The 17,251-nt window shown below is 37.1% G+C and overlaps 1 protein-coding gene across 2 annotated transcripts in view; it reads right to left on the bottom strand.

Annotated features, from left to right (window-relative positions):
- The window catches only part of LOC135221016 (uncharacterized), a 405,496-nt gene that overhangs the window by 375,141 nt on the left and 13,104 nt on the right, over positions 1 to 17,251 (bottom strand). The window contains exons 1-2 of one of the 2 annotated variants that reach the window (XM_064258737.1): positions 11,042 to 11,190; positions 8,713 to 8,884 (exon numbers count right to left, since the gene is read on the bottom strand). The gene's annotated coding sequence lies outside the window, so the exon portion shown is untranslated. Of the gene's footprint in view, positions 1 to 8,712; positions 8,885 to 11,041; positions 11,191 to 17,251 lie in introns of those variants that run through there. The other variant, XM_064258738.1, reaches the window with a different exon arrangement.

Below are 17,251 nucleotides of genomic sequence, written 5' to 3'. Positions count from 1 at the left end.
TTATTTACTCTGAGTTTTAGTACCATTATGATCACTTAATTATAATTGTTAATATTAGTCTCAATTCACTGGTTGTAGAATACTTTTTAAGGCTATGAAATTAGGAGCTGACTAAGATAAGTCTCGTTTATACAGAAATACAAATATTGCTGTTATGTTGGATTTTACAGTCATTTCTGCACTTTCCATTTTATATCCTTAAATTTCGACTTTTCGCTCTTGTTTCATATACCCTAAAAGTACCATAAAACCAGTAAATTGAACAAACAATAACGATTACTGTGAGCGTAATGATGCCAAAACTTGAAATGAATAACAGAACAGACACCTCTAAATCAAAGGTAAAAACAAATAACATTTCCAAGTACGCATACATTACGTATACGGATCCGAGAACAGCGTACTACCTACCACCTCACAGTAGGGGACGGAAGATTATTCGTCTTGATCAAGTTGTCAATGTTGGTATTTTTGTCCTCATGCTCCTTTAATATTCATATGATTTAGTTTGAATACTTCCTTTATCAAGTGCGATAGACTATCTGCCAGTATCACATTTCTAGAGATTATTTCCTCATCTGTCAATCTAATTGTTCCTTGTATTCATTCATTCATGAATTACTTTTTTTTGGGGGGGTGGGGGTGGAGTATCATTAAAATCGATGTCCAAAAATTGAATCCAAACTTTTCCAAGAAAATCAGCATCATTTCTTTAACGAGGAGGCCAACGGAATGGGCAAACAAATTCCTTCATGGAAGTAAGGCCTCAAGAAAAAAGAAAAGGAAGTAGACTTGAGGGAATCACCTCTTTGAAACGGAAAGGCTTCAGGAGTCTGAAAAACAAGAAGGCGTTCACGTCTCAGATTCCATCATGATATGAAGAGAAGAAGACATTCTGATCAGAGCGGTATGCATCTGCCCTAAAAGGACATGCAAAGTAGTACTGGGGGTGATGATAGGTTATGTCATTTTCTCTCTGAAAGACTCAGTAAAACAAAAGATTTACTGCTAGGAACAAATTAAACCCCCGCCTCTCTCTCTCTTTCTCTCCTTGTAAGTACTTCTTAACAAGGATATGAGAATAATGAGGAACTTTAAATACCTTGAAGAAAACGGAAAACCAGATCAGGATGGAGAAAAACAGGAGAGTAATAAAAGCATGACAACAGCTCCGAATTCCATGCGTCTAGTTTGATACACTTTAACCTTCACAAACTGCATACTCACACATCAGAGAACCAAGTGTTGGAATGGACGAGCAGGGAGGGGAAAAAGTTACTTTGGAAGTTAATCCATCTGTGAACGAATATCAATAATCAATACATCAAAGCCACACATTGCATTGTCTTCGTCGCTCGATTTGTGTTTTCAACGGGGAATCAGTGGAGAGAGAGAGAGAGAGAGAGAGAGAGATAAAGAGAGAGCGAGAGAGCTTGAAAATATGAAGTCAAATCGATCACATCACTGTGGGACTTCGAGATCATTGATGAAAATGACTGTGCGAGAATGGGATTGGTTAGTTTCTGCTGCCATTTGGCTTTGACATTACGCCATAAAAACTGATCCGGTATTGACAGAGGCTTCGTGTGGCACGAATGAGGCCACGAGGCCTCGTCAAGAATTATTATATCTTATGGATTCCTTACGTAACGACCGCTACGAATTCCGGAGGTATGGAGAACGTATGATAAGCGCGTCGATTGGTATGACCTTTCGTAAGAATATCGCTCCGCAATAAATGATGAATGGCAGGTAAATTTATAAAGCTCAGTAGTAAGTCACATCCCGACGGACCCTTTCTCTCTCTCTCTTTCTCTGTATTATATATATATATATATATATATATATATATATATTATATATATATACATACACACACACACACATATATATATGTATATATATATGTGTGTGTGTGTGTGTGTGTGTGTGTGTGTGTGACGTGTTCTTGTACAAGGTTTAAAAAACAGGTACATATTTGAAAACAAAACGTACGATCACTTAATACAGTTCTGAAATTAAACAGGCCCATGTGTTTGAAACGAGTTAAGTTAAGTATATCTTAGCTTAACCAGACCTCTGAGCTGATTAACAGCTCTCTTAGGGATGGCCCGAAGGATTAGATTTTTTTACGTGGCTAGGAACCAATTGGTCACCCAGCCAGCAACCGGACCTACAGCTTATGTGGGGGATCTGAACCACATTATATCGAGAAATGAATTTCTATCACCAGCAATAAATTCCTCTGATTCCCCGTTGACCGAGCCGGGAAACGAACTTTGGACCACCGGATTGTTAGCCAAGCGCGAAAACCACTCGTCCACCGAGGAACTATTGAAACCCTGAGTTACGAGTAGCAGAAATCCATAAACTATTTATATACCAGCGCTACAAGATTGGAAGGAGATTAATAAAAAAAGAATGAACAAAGATGTTAGGGGGGAAACGGCTATTTAATTTCTTTGAGAAATATTACACCCTCACTGAACGATGGGATAGAATAGAGCCAGTTGCTCAGGGGAAGGAAAGCGAAACGTTGGTGACATCAAAAAGGCGTGACGTCATTATACGCATAATTGAAAATCCCCCGTGGAAGGGTAGTGCCGCCAGTGCTCCTCACTCGTTGCACTGTAGGCATTACTTAAGGCTCTTTTCAGCGTCCTTCGGTCCTTATAAATAGCTGCAAACCCTCTTAATCCTCTAACAGCAGCTCCGTTTACAGTCTCTCACTTCCATCGTACTTTCCATCCTCTCTAACAATTGTTTCATAGTGCAACTGCGAGGCCTTCCCCCTGTTACACCTTCAAACCATTTGAACTCTCAATTTCCCATTCCAGCGATGAATGACCTCATAGGTCCCAGCGCTTGACCTTTGGCCTAAATTTTATACTCCGTTCTATTCCTATAAATGAAAACTTGACTTGTTTGACTTTTCTTTTTACTTCCCCAACAAGCAGAAGTGTCTGCCACAACCTAAATAGAAAGATATTTCATCTTGGGAAGATCTTTTCTTGTATGAGTAAAAAAAAAAAAAAAAATGTACGTGGGCATAGACTGAGATGAGAAGAAAATATCCAACAGGACCAGAGGGACATGTGTATGAACACAGAACTTTACAAGGTTTTAAACCTTCGTTTTATGGCTTCTTTGTGCATTTGTCTTTTCGTGAAGACATAAAAGAGCATTTGATCTAAAATCTACAATAGGTTAGAGAAGACGTAGAGATCGGGACGATCATACAGCAACTGTAAACATGAGGGAGTGAAAAAATAAAACTGATGGAAACGTAATGAGGAAATGTGAACATATAACATATAATTGCTAGGGGCGACGCATTTATGTACACACGCATATACATACAGACCCTACCTACATACGCGCTCATAAAAAGCGAGTGCTCCAGAGAAGCAGAAGTTACTGTATGACTTTCATGACTAGAGTGCTGGTTCAGGGATGAGAAGTACGCGCAAAAAACTAGATACTACGGACGCGGACAAACAAGGTTCTTCAGTAGCTCTTGCATGAACTCTCGTATTTGCAGAGTAGCCTATTATTTTCTAGCATTTTCTTAATTTCCCTTCTCCTCTCGTTCTTTCACATTGTCACTGATGTCCGTTATTTCTGCGGCTACTCTCACGCCTGCGTTATAAAAGATTATCAAACAGCCATAACGACATGACACCTTTTCTGGGATCTAATTTTTCCCCAAACCAGTCACTTTACATCTCAGTTCTCTCACAAAAGCTTTGCTTTTATCGCATAAATCTCTCAATTTTCATCAAAATGATCGTTTTCACCACACTTCCTCAACTTTATCAGTTTATCGCAACCCTCTTGTTGGAACTAAATGGAATAGAACCTAAAATTTAGGCCAAAGGCCAAACACTGGGATTTATGAGTTCATTCAGCGCTGAAGGTGAAATTGGGAGTAAAAAGGTATTGATAGTTGCACTATGAAACAAGAGTTAGGAGAGGGTGGAAAGTAAGATGGGAGAAAAAGAATATAAACGGGGGTATAATAAAATGAATGCCTACAGTGGACTGCATGAGGTGCACTGAAGGCACTACCCCTTCATAGGGACAACCCTCTTATTGGTTTATATATGCCATATATAGTTTTATCACTTTCAAACTACTCAAGTAGGCACAAACAAGTAGTACTATATACAAACGATTCCTCTGGTTCAGTGGGTAACCAACCTCACCTCACTAAGATCAATCAAAGACAGCGTGAGATGATCCCTTTTCTGAAAAATTAGTCGTTTCTTTTGCCCTAAGCAATGAATTATGCACTGGCACTTAGTCGACTTCGATTTTCATGTTTTGTAAAGCAACCTCTTAAAAGTAGATCAATATCCGGTATTGTGGTTGGTGTCGCAAAATGCCACTCAGATGTCGCGGGTTCGCGTCTCCCCCAATGCCATGACAACTAGCTGGTCTGTAGCATGATCAGTTACTGCTGCAGTGTGGAGTCTGCGGTGGGAGGCTGATACCGACATTCTTTGGAAGCTTTAATTTCAAGTCAATGGGCCTTGTGTGCTTGTTCCATGTGAATAGGTTTCATCTACCGAAATAATAATATTATCAATAATTTTCTTTTGCCTCTAGTAAAACGAATGATGACATCACCCGCATTATCTCTTCGTGATTTTCATTTTCTTCCTGTAAAGTGAATAATGACCTCATCTTATCATGCTCAACGAAATGATTAGTAAAATTATCTTGAGGAGTAAGTCTTATCACGGAGTATGCTCTTGATAACAGACCGCAGCCGTGAGATCATTTCCTCATCTCCTTCCTTTCAAAAGAAAGAAATCACTAGTGAACAGACTCAAGAAGATAAGATTAAGGTGGAAAGGGTGTCGGCTCGCTTATCTTTCATTTCCTTTCTTTTTCCGATGACTCATAAGATTCAATTCGCTTCCTTTTCTCAACCTTAATGATCTTGATAATGGAATGGGATGGAATGAATATAGCGTTTAGGTAAAAGGCCAAGCACTGAGATCTATAAGGTCATTCAGCACTGGAAAGGAAAACGAAAGTAGGTAGAATTGGAATGTGCGACAGGAGGAAAACCTCGCAGTTAGGAGAAGGTGGCTAGCAAGATGGAGGAAAGATCATGTAAATAGAGGTATAGAGTACAGGGAATGAAAGCGGTTGCAGCTAGGGGCCGAAGGTACGCTGCAAAGAATCTTCAATAGTGCTCACAGTGCACCCCGTGAGGTGCACTGTCGGCACTAACCTCCTACGGGGGACGATCTTGATCATTCCCGATCATTTTCCAAAAGGCATATCAAACCTCTTCTACGCCATGGGTCCTGGCACCTCGCTGACTTCGTATTGCATCATACAGAGTGCTCTAACTTCCCGTTGATTGACAGTGTCATGTTGCCTCTGAAAGGAGAGGGAACTCTCGCTTCAAGGTCGAGTTTTCCTTACACAGACACGTAACTGAAAGCAGGAGAGAAGTGAAGTTGTTGCAATAGGAATTCGTGTGGTTTTATACTTAACTTTCAGTTTACCTGCGCTTTTCCGCATTCATTTGTTTTTATAGAGCGTCCTATTTTCTTCTACATAGTCGTATTACAGACATAAGCACTCACACACACACACACACACACACACACACACATATATATATATATATATATATATATATATATATATTATATATATATATATATATATAGATTATATATATATATATATATATAATGTGTGTGTGTTATCTAAGGAAATATATTCCAATAAACGTTTCTTCCGTTTCCCATTCCACATTTCGTGGTGCGGTTGTTGGTCCTCCGCCTTCGCTACGGAAGGTCACGCTGACCTACTGCATGTACCGACTGCGCATGGCACTCTTTAGCGATTAGTTAGTCTATTTCCCACAACGAAATAAAACCGTAATGGCAAGGAGTATAATAAATTATTCTTTTCACATTATTCAAAGTTTTCCTCCAAATTTTTATAAAAAAAATATTTCTTATGGAGAAATGAGATTTATGTGTTCGTACGTCCGTGTTGCGTCACAGATTCCTAGTTCCCATCGAAAGCTTAAGTGACGTCGCACATGGGACTAGATCGATCAGCCGATTTAATGTTAAATATTTTAAACTCATCGCTCGTATTCTTTGCTTATTTCTTTATCTTTATTTCTTACTTGTTTCCTATATCTTTTCTAAATCACTATTGATTTAAATAGACATCATATACTGAAAAACTTAAATTTATAGGAAGTCACTGACTTTCTAAGCTGAAACAAAGAAAAGTTTTCAAGAGATAACCTTTACCGTTAAATCAACCCCGTCTTTGTATGATGTAAATACTGCCTCCTTTGTCTCAAAGAAACGAATTTCTTAGATATTATTTACTTCACATTATGACATTGATTCGTAGAAGAATGTTGTAAGAAATAAAGGAAAAAAATTACCGATGAGTAAGAGCTGCCCTCATGCTGAAATCATTACAAGTGAACTTTGAATATTTGAAGATTTTGTTTTATTATGCATTCGCTCTCTCTCTTTCTGTAGAGACAGAGACCAAATGCAAGCTAAACACTTACAAATGTACTCATGAGTACACTCACTGGTAAACATGAATCATGTCCAAAGTATTTCTTGGTAAGTTGTGGCGGAATGACATTGGGTAGAACCATTGTTTCGCAAGCATTTACGGAGGGATAGTACTACCCCGCGGACAATACGAACAGAAAATGTAGGGGATACATGCTTAGAGAGGCAGAGTAGCGGGAATAAGACATCAAGAGAAGATTGGGCTGAGCATTACAAAAGAGGCTAGGACTCTTATAGGAAGAAGCAAGAAGGGAGAGAGAGGCAGAGTAGCGGGAATAAGGCATCAAGAGAAGATTGGGCTGAGCATTACAAAAGAGGCTAGGCCTCTTATAGGAAGAAGCAAGAAGGGAGGAAAGTTGGATTTGCAGAAGTAGTTCAGAACTTTATTGCCAACAGACCAGATGTCGTTTTATGTTGCATGGGGCGTGGTCAGAATCTAAAATACTGCTCTAGGCAGTATTCTTGCCTTTTCCTTAACGATATTCATTACAAATTAAACCATAGCAGGAAAAACTCCCATTTGACCATGTTACTTAGACTTACTTTCAGAACAGGATCTCCACCATTGTCTAACGGTGCTTGAATCTCTTAAGATAAAAGATGCCACTCGTCTCTCATGGGGTCAGTTCATTTTAAATAAAGATAAAGAAACAATTACCCAAAATTTATGGGATGTTCTTTTGTCCGAGAGCTGCAATTATCACTTTATCGTGATCCGGTGTGGTTATCTATTTGTTTGTGTATTTACTTTTTGCGTTTCACTGATTTATTTACATATTAGTCATTATTTATCTTATAAAATAATTTTCTCTCTCATACCTCTTGTCTTCATACTCAGGAATTCTATTCAGCAGAGTTAATGGCTTTCCCCCTCGCCCTCCCCAGGACCCACGAATGGTCCTTCCTTGAGGCATGAATTGTATATATGATAATAACCATAATATTTTAGCTTTCACGAGGTCCTTATAAAGTAACTTAAAATGTTATTCTGTTACCGATTCATTTGTATTGCCATGTTTACCTTTCGGCAAACTCCGAAAATGCAAGACATTTCCACCTGTTTCATGCTTGTAGACAGAAGTTGAAAGATGAAGGAGAAAATCCTCAAACTCGGATTAGATAGAACCCATCTCAGCATCCTACCTACGAAATCAAACTAAATTTAATTAGTATTCCATAAGAATTCATTTGTATAACCTTTAATATATATAGAAATGAGCAATATTATTTTTAATATGTACTAAATATCTGTCTATACTTTATTTTGTATTCCTTTGTATAACCTTCATTGTGCTGTAGATGTAAACAATACTGTTTTAATATGTACTTAAATGTCTGTATATACTTTATTTTTTTATTCTTTAGGCATAACTTAATTACAATGTAGATGTAAACAATATTACTGTATTACCATGTACTCAAATGTCTGACGCCAATGGGCGCAATAAATTGATTAAAACAAACAGCAATGTCAACGTTCCCCCACTCCTAAATGTGGGAATCCCACGTCCTCTAGCCCGGCTCCCTTTCCCCCGACATCCCCTACCATTCTCCCGCCATCACCATCACCACCACCACCTCGACGGGCTGGTCCACCAACACACACTGAGCATTATTGCTTGCACCGAGGAGGATGGGGGGCGGAGTTTGGATGGAGGCGAATTCACGAGAAACCAGGATGCAAAAGGGACTGTGGGTATTGCCCTCGTGGTGATCACGCTTTAAAGAAAATTATTCTTTCTCTCTCTCTCTTCCCTGGTCTCCCTCCCCCCGCCTCTCTCCCTTATCAGCAGCGTGTGCTGCTGACAAAAGTCTTCGGCTGCCGACACACTGCAGTGGCTGTCACAAATCAATGCTACTGCTATGGTACTATTTTATTCTCAATGGGTCAATGAAACTGCTTCACATGTTTTACATTATTCAGGCCAAGAATTCTTAAGACGCGTGAAAACATCACTCGATCGCCAGATTGATAGGAAATATGCAGTCATGTTTTTTTTTTATGCATATACATAAAGGCCTGATCTAGACCTCTCACCATTAGCCCCTAGCACAAGGCTATTTAAAGCACAGACGGGCTTAAGCTATGCTGGAAGAGTTTGCTATGCGTGCAGCCATTTCATTAATGAGCTCGCCTTACCTTTTAGCCGTCACGTTTTAGGGTGTGGTGGTGGACACTGTCCAAATTGGATTGAAAATTTTCTCCTTTTAACATTCTTTAAGGGGTGTAGGGGAGGACTTCGAATTTCGACTGAAGGAAGCAAATGACAACATTACGTAAACTTGAACAAAGATCTGCTAAATCTGTCCACCTGAAAAAGAAAAAATGCTGAACGATAATATAACGTAAACTCACCACAAAATAATTAGACAAACAAAGAAAAAATTATAACTCACTAGGTAAAATATCACGATTGTGTTTTCTACACCTTTAACGTAATCGTCTTATCAAAGTAACGTGAAACAGAAAACACTTACTGCTTTATATATATATAAAAAAAGTGTAAATCATTGGGAAAGCACACAAGACTTGGCTGTACATACAGTACACTTATGAGCAAAGAAACTGGACAAGACCGGAGTTTTATATACGAATGACTCATACAATGCGTGACTGGCTTGCTCTATTAAATCTTGCATCCGTAGGTGGAATCACGTTGACCCATCGAATCATTACTCATTCGCCTTGGCTATGAGAAGTAGAAGATTCCTCGCGAGTTGGGGAGGTGCTGAACCATTACCGTCTGGCTGAATCCTCTAGAGGAGGGGATATAGGGAACCAACTCTTCCAATGAGCTGAATTTAGAATTTATACCAAACACTGGGACCTATGAGGTCACTCGGCGCTGAAATGGAAATTGACAGGAAAAGGTTTGAAAGGTGTAACAGGAGGAAAACCTCGCAGTTACACTATGCATGATTAATAGGGCTTAGTTTTTCCAGACCTCTGAGTTTATGCATCAAGTCTTAGGCGAGGGTGGAAAGTAAGATGAAGAAAGTTAATATGAAAGGAGGTACAGTAAAAGGAACGAAAGTGGTTGTAGCTAAGGGCCAAAGGCAAGCTGCAAAGAACCTTAAGTAATGCCTACATTGCACCGCATGAGGTCCACTGACGGCACTACCTACCACCTACGGGATCCAATCTTCCAAGCCGGGAAGTTCTAGTCGTTAATTATTTTCTGATTTTACCAAACCTTTATATGAATGTAAGTTCTCATCAAAACAGATATCCTTAATAGTTTATTATGTGGGTTTGTAGTACGAATAAATGCACAAACAGGGGATACTGTTTTTCACATAGTTGGGGGAATCTTGCAACATGAGGTATCGCAGTATAAATATTTGCGTTGCTCCGAGCTTTTAGTTAAAGAATATCTATCAAACCCTCTCTAGGAAAGACTGCTGGATGGAGATATCTATTGCTACGAATGTACCCTCCACTGAAATGTGGAATTTTACTAATATCTAACTGTTTTTGTATAGTGGATGTAAAAAAAAAATCACCGAAAAAAAGAGCAGCATTCCTTACGACATACTCACTGAGATGTTATAATTTTGCTTTAACTGAAAAGCTGAAATCAATGCTAGAAAATAAAGTATGATCTCAGAGTGAGCCTTTGTCCTGTAGTCTACAAGTTTGTCCCACAAGACGGATATTTCTAGTATTCGTAGCGGCTTCTAAAAATTCAGTTGTGCAATACGGTTGTGGCAGGATGGCGCCGACTGTCAGAATGACGGTTTAACGGTTATTTATGTCTCTTCAGCGCGTCCGCTTCTAAGTTGAAATATGTATTCAGTCGTGGTTGGGTAGATAAGATTCTCCATATGTTATTAATAAAACTTTGTTATTTGTTAAAAGAAAATTGAAAGATTTTTTCTTTTCAAAGTACAGCATTGCATTGGATGTAGACCGAATGTATCAAGATGCAAAGCAGTAATTTAAAACTTCGGTAAAATCTATGAAAAGGTGAGAATTGACCGCATAAGTAACCTTGAACGTGATAACCGGTTTGAATCAGTATGCCGGCTATACAAGAGCGGTTGTTTGGATCTAAAAACTTGTGTTGCTGTTCCCTCGTGTTACGCGGCCCTAGAAACTGGATAAATGCCATTGTTGCCATACCTTTATGTTTAACAGGAAATCTGATTTGTTGTATGGTTACTTTACTTTATTGTAACTTTACACGCCTCGTTGCCAGCCATTATAGCAAGTTTAAATGAAAAATAACTTCTAGAGTTAAAACATGATTATTTTGCCTTTGTATCATATTCCTTGGAATGTGTTCACGACGGTAAAAAGATTATTCTTAAGTTCGTTTCCATGCCATTTGTTTGTTTACGAGAGCTTGTTGCTTTGTCCCGTAGTCCTATTATACGAGAATCTCGTTGTTGTTAGATGGGAGTACCTGAAATTCGGACATCTGTGAACGAATGTGAAAATGTAAATTAAAACTTAGTAAATACAGTACCTTGTCCTTTGCATCTACAGAACAAAGAGGAGAAAACAACCGGTGCTGAACAGATAAGAGTTTCCCCTGCGCGGTTTATTCTGTACCTCTTCACGGTCGAGTATTGAGCAACAAACTCCCACGCTGGGAATGTAGATATTTTAACAACCGGTATCCCACATGGAGTTTTATATTTACCTCGTCGTGTGTCTGCTGTCCAATGAGATGGTCTAGACTTTTGTGTGTGTGTACCAGGTAAGTCAGCCACAATTTATGGAATGATAATAAATTTCAAGTTATATTCTTGATATTATTTGCCCTGGTGGATCTGCTTAAATTTCTGTACACTTGATCTAATTGTAATAACTAATTTCGTCTTTGTGCTGAACATTCAATATTATGTGTTAATGAAGTCAATGAACAACATTTTTAAATGCATTCCCAGCGCTGAAGATTGTCTTCTAGAAAAAATAAGTTCCAGAGTTTATATAGCATTCGTTAAGGTTGTATAGTGGCCATACAGCCCAGAAGTGTATGTCACTTGCTTTTTTTTTTCTAAATACTTGCCAGTCGACAAATCTTGACCTTCTCTGACTTATTCTGATGTATTTATATTTCATCTCACGAACCGTATTTGTCAAAACCTTACGAAATCGATTTAACCGGTAAACTTGTGTCAATCTTTAAGATTTTTGAAAAACACAAAATTATGAAAATCTGATCATGAAAGTGTTCCTTGCTGCTTGAAGATTTAATTACGTTGCTAATTAGAGTTGTCGCGTCGAAGTATATCCTGATGTACATTCCAAGGCTAAATTCGTCAAAAGAAATAGCTATAGATGCAAATTTGTTTCTTATAGACTGACAGAAGCTAATTCAAATAAAAAAAAAGAAAAAAAATGTATAGTTCTGTTCTGGAATTAAAATGACGCATAAACGATGTTCTCCTATAGATATATTTTAATATTCCCAAAATTTCAAAGAAGAAAAGATCAAGAGATAACCCGCCAGTGCAATGAACCAAAAGTGGGTTTCCGGCAATGCCACTGGCTGGGAAACGCGATAAGAATGCAAGGCTATTAACGAATATTGCCGCCATAATCAGTTTTTGTCCACACGTGAATTCGCGCTTGGCAAAAGAGGTGTTAAAATGGAATGAACAGCAAGTAAACATGAATGGGAAGAATCAATAAGATGCATTTTAGTTATTTTATGGTTGCCGGAAATAAAGTCTCAGGGGAAAAAAAAAAAAAAAAGTCACAATTTTGGCTAGAAGTCACATTGATTTATGGCGGCCGGTAATAAAGTCACAGGGAAAAATTAACAATATTTCTTGGGGTTATTATCTTTTCGATATTTACAGTATTTTGTATACGTTTTTACGGTAATCCCAACGGGCTTGTACTAAACACGCTGCAAAGGTGGATACATACCGAAGTAAAACAAAATCTCACCAACAGGCTAGTACTAAACACGCCACAAAGGATACATACCGGGCTAAAATTCACCATTGGGGTTCATTATCTAGGAAAGATTGTGACCTTTTTTTTCTGTGACTTTTACCTGTGACATTTTTACCTATATTCGTTTTTCCATACATAAGGATAATGGTTGATTTTTTTTTTTTTTACTGAATCCTGATATATGATTTAAACTAATTAGACTATTAAAAAGTGGAAGAAAAAAATCTAGATCAGAAAAGTTCACTGAGTCTGCACATTCCTCTTTGCCTGCTGTATAGAACAAAAAATGATCACCCAGGTCTTCCGGGGTATGTTCCTTTGTAAATATTTCGTTGGGTCATGCAGACGCGCTAGCAGAGTTTGAAGAACGAGTCTAACACTATAGTTTATGTATAAATGAATAATTATGGCCTTGGGAGAGCACAGGTGTTCATGTCAACATGGGAGTGGGCAGAGTGAGGAAACACAAGATGGATGCACTTGCCACGGTCTGACGTCAGGCTTGAAAAATGTGTTTTTTTTATCTTTTATTAGAGAAAATATACACTATTTTACAATTTTAACAGAATTACATTCAGAATTTTATCCGATGAGAGTATTATCATATTTCTTGTAACAATACATAGCCAGCTTAGATTCTACACATCTTTTTTTTAATTTAAGTATGATACATACTTGAATTTACATACATATACCAATACCTATACACTGTATATACATACTCATTTCACCTACCTATGTACCTGTATATACTAGAATTCCAAGTAACTACGTGTAAAATGAGAATAAATGTTTTTAAATGACACACAATACATACCTATTTCTGAATATACTTTCTCTTATTAAAACAATTAAGTGTGGATCATTTAACAAAAACCCAGATTTAAAACAACCAAACATGAACATCCCAAAAATAAAGAAATATAACTAATTCATTATCACCCATAATCCATGACAATAGCAATGTAGATAATCTGTAATTAAAAAAAGAAAGAAATATAGTTGATTCATTGTAACCACCATCCATAGAAAATGAATGTTAGATGTTTTTTGACGAGATATTAACGATGCTTTATGAAAACGAACAATAATAAAATTCGTGTGGAAATATTGGCCCCTTCTCCAACTGACATGCTGACTACGCCCGTACATGAACATCATGAGTAATGTATAATTTTTTTGTGAGCTGGGAGGGGAGGGGGGCGGGGGTGCAGGCGGACGACTCGTGTTAACTTTTGCTTATGTCTGACAGATGTCAAAATGGTTTTACGAAGCCTTACAGTTCTCAAGAACATCAGTAATCGGATCCTTCAAAAATTCTGCAAGAAAGAAACGTAAGTTGAAAACTGCCGTGAAACTAATATCCAACTGGGAAGTACCCAAAGAACGCGTGTGAATGTGATCTTGAATTATGTAACATTCTGAAGGCATGCAAATTTTATTTAGATCATTTGGCTCGAATTAGCATTTTCCCTCTCGAAGCGAGCACGAAACGGCGACAGACGAGGCAAACCGCTTTGTCGTTCCAACTTTTCTGATGGGAAGTTATGAAACTAAATCTCTATAATATGTGTACTTCTAGTTCAGCTGCTGAATTTATGGGTCTAGTTATGGGACTACTTACATCTCTCTCTCGGATGTACAGAATCTCGTGTTCATTATGAAGCTCTTCAATATGTTTTCAAGGTCATGACGGAGAGTCCACTGACTAAAAGCAAGGTTTATTTTTTATATCTTAATCTCGGTTATCTCATAACTGATAAGACTACTTGAAGGTCAATGAAGATAGAAGATCAATCACTCATGAATGCTTGATAGCATCATAAAAATCGATAAAACACTGACAGTTTAGTATTACGGTTGGTATTTAAGTAGTAGATAAACGTCTGTTGAGACGCCTCTCAAACATCAACGAGTAGCTGACTAGCAACACAGAAAATTGATCGAGACTCAAATTGTTTAAATTAAGAGTTAAGATGTGGTACTATTTTATTCGAGTAACTTTTCCCTCATCCTAATATGGGTGATTAACCTGCTTTCATTTAAATCCCTTCCTTAAGTGTATGACCATAAATTAATGGCACGCTAATTAAAATATAATAATTAGAAATAGATTAGAGATACGGCCTAACTCAAAACGTTAGATACTAGATAGAAAGTTGTACAGTAAAACAATAAAAACACAAATGTTGGCATAAGGGAATTAGAAATCGAAGATTGATCACGAAAATAAGGAAAGAGAGGAAGGAAGAAAGAAAGAAAGGAAAGAGAGAGAGAGAAAGTCAACAGTTTAAAACGTCACCTTTAAAATGTTCCCGGGCTCAGAAAGGAGCGTAACCAGTTTTCGAGATGGAATGCCTCTTACCGCCAACCTGGAAATGAAAAGCTGATACCTCAATCTTTCATGTTGGTTGATTCTGTAGAAAGAGAACATCTTCAAGACGAAATTTGCTTTGAAAAATGCTTGCGCCAAATCGAAATAGTTTGAAAAGAAGTTTATAAAGGTAGGTTTACACCTACGCACTTTCGTGTTGCGGGCTGTTACGGGGTGGGACCGCAAGCAACCGTCACAAAATTGACGCGATTGGGAGAAAAAATGACCGTTATTGGGCGGCGTGGGGGGGACCCGGGCACCTCACGGCGTGTTCCTGCGGTGCCTAGCGGAGTGTTACGGAGTTGGCGTGGTGTTATGGTCGTTGTGGCTATGCCAGGCCACGCGCTCTTGCGGCTTTGTTACTCCGTGTAGCGGTGTGTTGCGGAGTAATAATAACATAATTCATAATAATGAGACAAATGAGAAGCAAATGATGGACATGTAAACCATATAAAGTAAGAAAATGAACATGAAAAGCATAGAAAGTAAGAAAATCAACATGAAAAGCATAGAATGTAAGAAAATGAACATGAAAAGTATAGAATGTAAGAAAATGAAATTGGGACTTGGTTTATACCATAACATTTTCAACTGCAAATATCATATATTATCAACTGAGGTCAATATGTCTTTAGTCTGTTACTGATTTTTCATTGTTCCCCTGTTAATAACTATGTCCAGTAAATGTTAATTATTGTTTCATTATCATATTTGTATGTGTTCATGTTCATTTGATCATGTTCTCAATATTATATTATTGTTCTTTACCTTGTATGTTATTGTATCATCTGATGGCCATATTTATTTCATGTTACATTTCCTTTTATAGTTCAAGTTATTTTCCGAGTTCTAATTATTTCATATATCATATTTCATGTTAGATTTCCTATTAAATTTCTTTATGTTATTATTCTTTATGGCCATGTTTTTTCATTTTTCAGTTTCATTTCACCCAATCATATCATCATATATATTGTAATGACATAAATTAAGCATCAATAAGGAAAATGTAAACGCAAGTCAGTATTTCAACATATTTATTACAAAAAGAAACATTGTGAATGATATAGAATGTACAAAATCATTTAATATTATAAAAAAAACTAAAAAATAATTTATTATTAAAAAAATAAAATTCTATTTATTTATACATTGTCGAAAGGCTGTCAGAGCGCGAATGATGTCCCCGTGGTCTGTCCGGCCCCTCTTATCCGAATGCGCGGCAACCTTCCATCCAGTCGACCAATGTTTTTGTCAAAATTAAGAGGTGGTTGTGGAATTATTGATATTCAGTGTAAAGCGAAGTCAATCATATTTAGTACATTTCTAAAAGTTTAAAAGATCGTTGTTTTGGTTACCAAATGATTATTTATTATTGTAAAGTCAGAGCAACCTACCTTATAGAAAATTAATGCCAACATCAGGATTCCACAATTTTTACACCTAGTTTTTATGAAAGTATGATAAATATATTACTAAGCGCTAATAAGATGACCTCTTATCCACAGATAAAAACGAAAGTGGTATATGAACATTTAATTAAAAACAGTGAATATGTTCCAAATATTGAAAAATTGTATCCACTATTCAACTAGAAACTAATTTGGAAACATGTAAATAATAAGTATATAGGAAATAAAAGTAGAGAAATTTTGTTTAAGTATGTCCATGAAGTTTTAAGTACAAATGATAGGCTAGCCATGATGAAAATAAAAGATGTCAAGGAATGCAGTTGTGGATGCATAGAAACTAATATGCATATGGTATATTTCTGTCCTTTGGTTAAGAATTTGTTGTCCTGGGTATTCGAATTGCTTAGAAAATGTTGTAAATTAAAAACTAATAGCAGGTTAAGGATTTTAAAACAAACTCAAAAAGATGAAAATAGCACAATGGTAATAATAGCAGATTTTATTTCAAGTATATGGATGGCAAGATATTTGGGAATAAGTACTGGCCAGCAAATTATTAAATGTATTAAGAATAGACTGTAAAATACATTTAATGTAAATATTATAGGATTTAAGTCTAATGTTAACAAAATTTTCACGAATCAGTATGTTTCTAATTTAAAAACATATTTAGAAAAATAATAAATTGTAATATATATTTTTATATTATACATAGATCTTATAATTTATATACAAAATTGTAAAATATAATCTTATAAAGTAATATTTCTTAATAAAAAAAAAAAGTATTGAGGTTCACCTAAAAAAAAAAAAAAAAAGAAAAATCTACCTAGGGAGACGCCGCACCCACGCCCCGCAACATGTGCGTGCCATTTATTAATCGTGTATGAAGGCACCGTAAGGGCACCGCACGGTGCGGTAGCATCACGCCATAGCATTCCCTCGCGGGTGGTACTACGTCACACCATATCGCACCACGTGG

Source organism: Macrobrachium nipponense, chromosome 2, assembly GCF_015104395.2.
Source record: "Macrobrachium nipponense isolate FS-2020 chromosome 2, ASM1510439v2, whole genome shotgun sequence".
NCBI classification, from domain to species: Eukaryota; Metazoa; Arthropoda; class Malacostraca; order Decapoda; family Palaemonidae; genus Macrobrachium; species Macrobrachium nipponense.
Note: the sequence above shows the minus strand (reverse complement) of the source record. Positions and strands in the feature narration are given on the sequence as shown.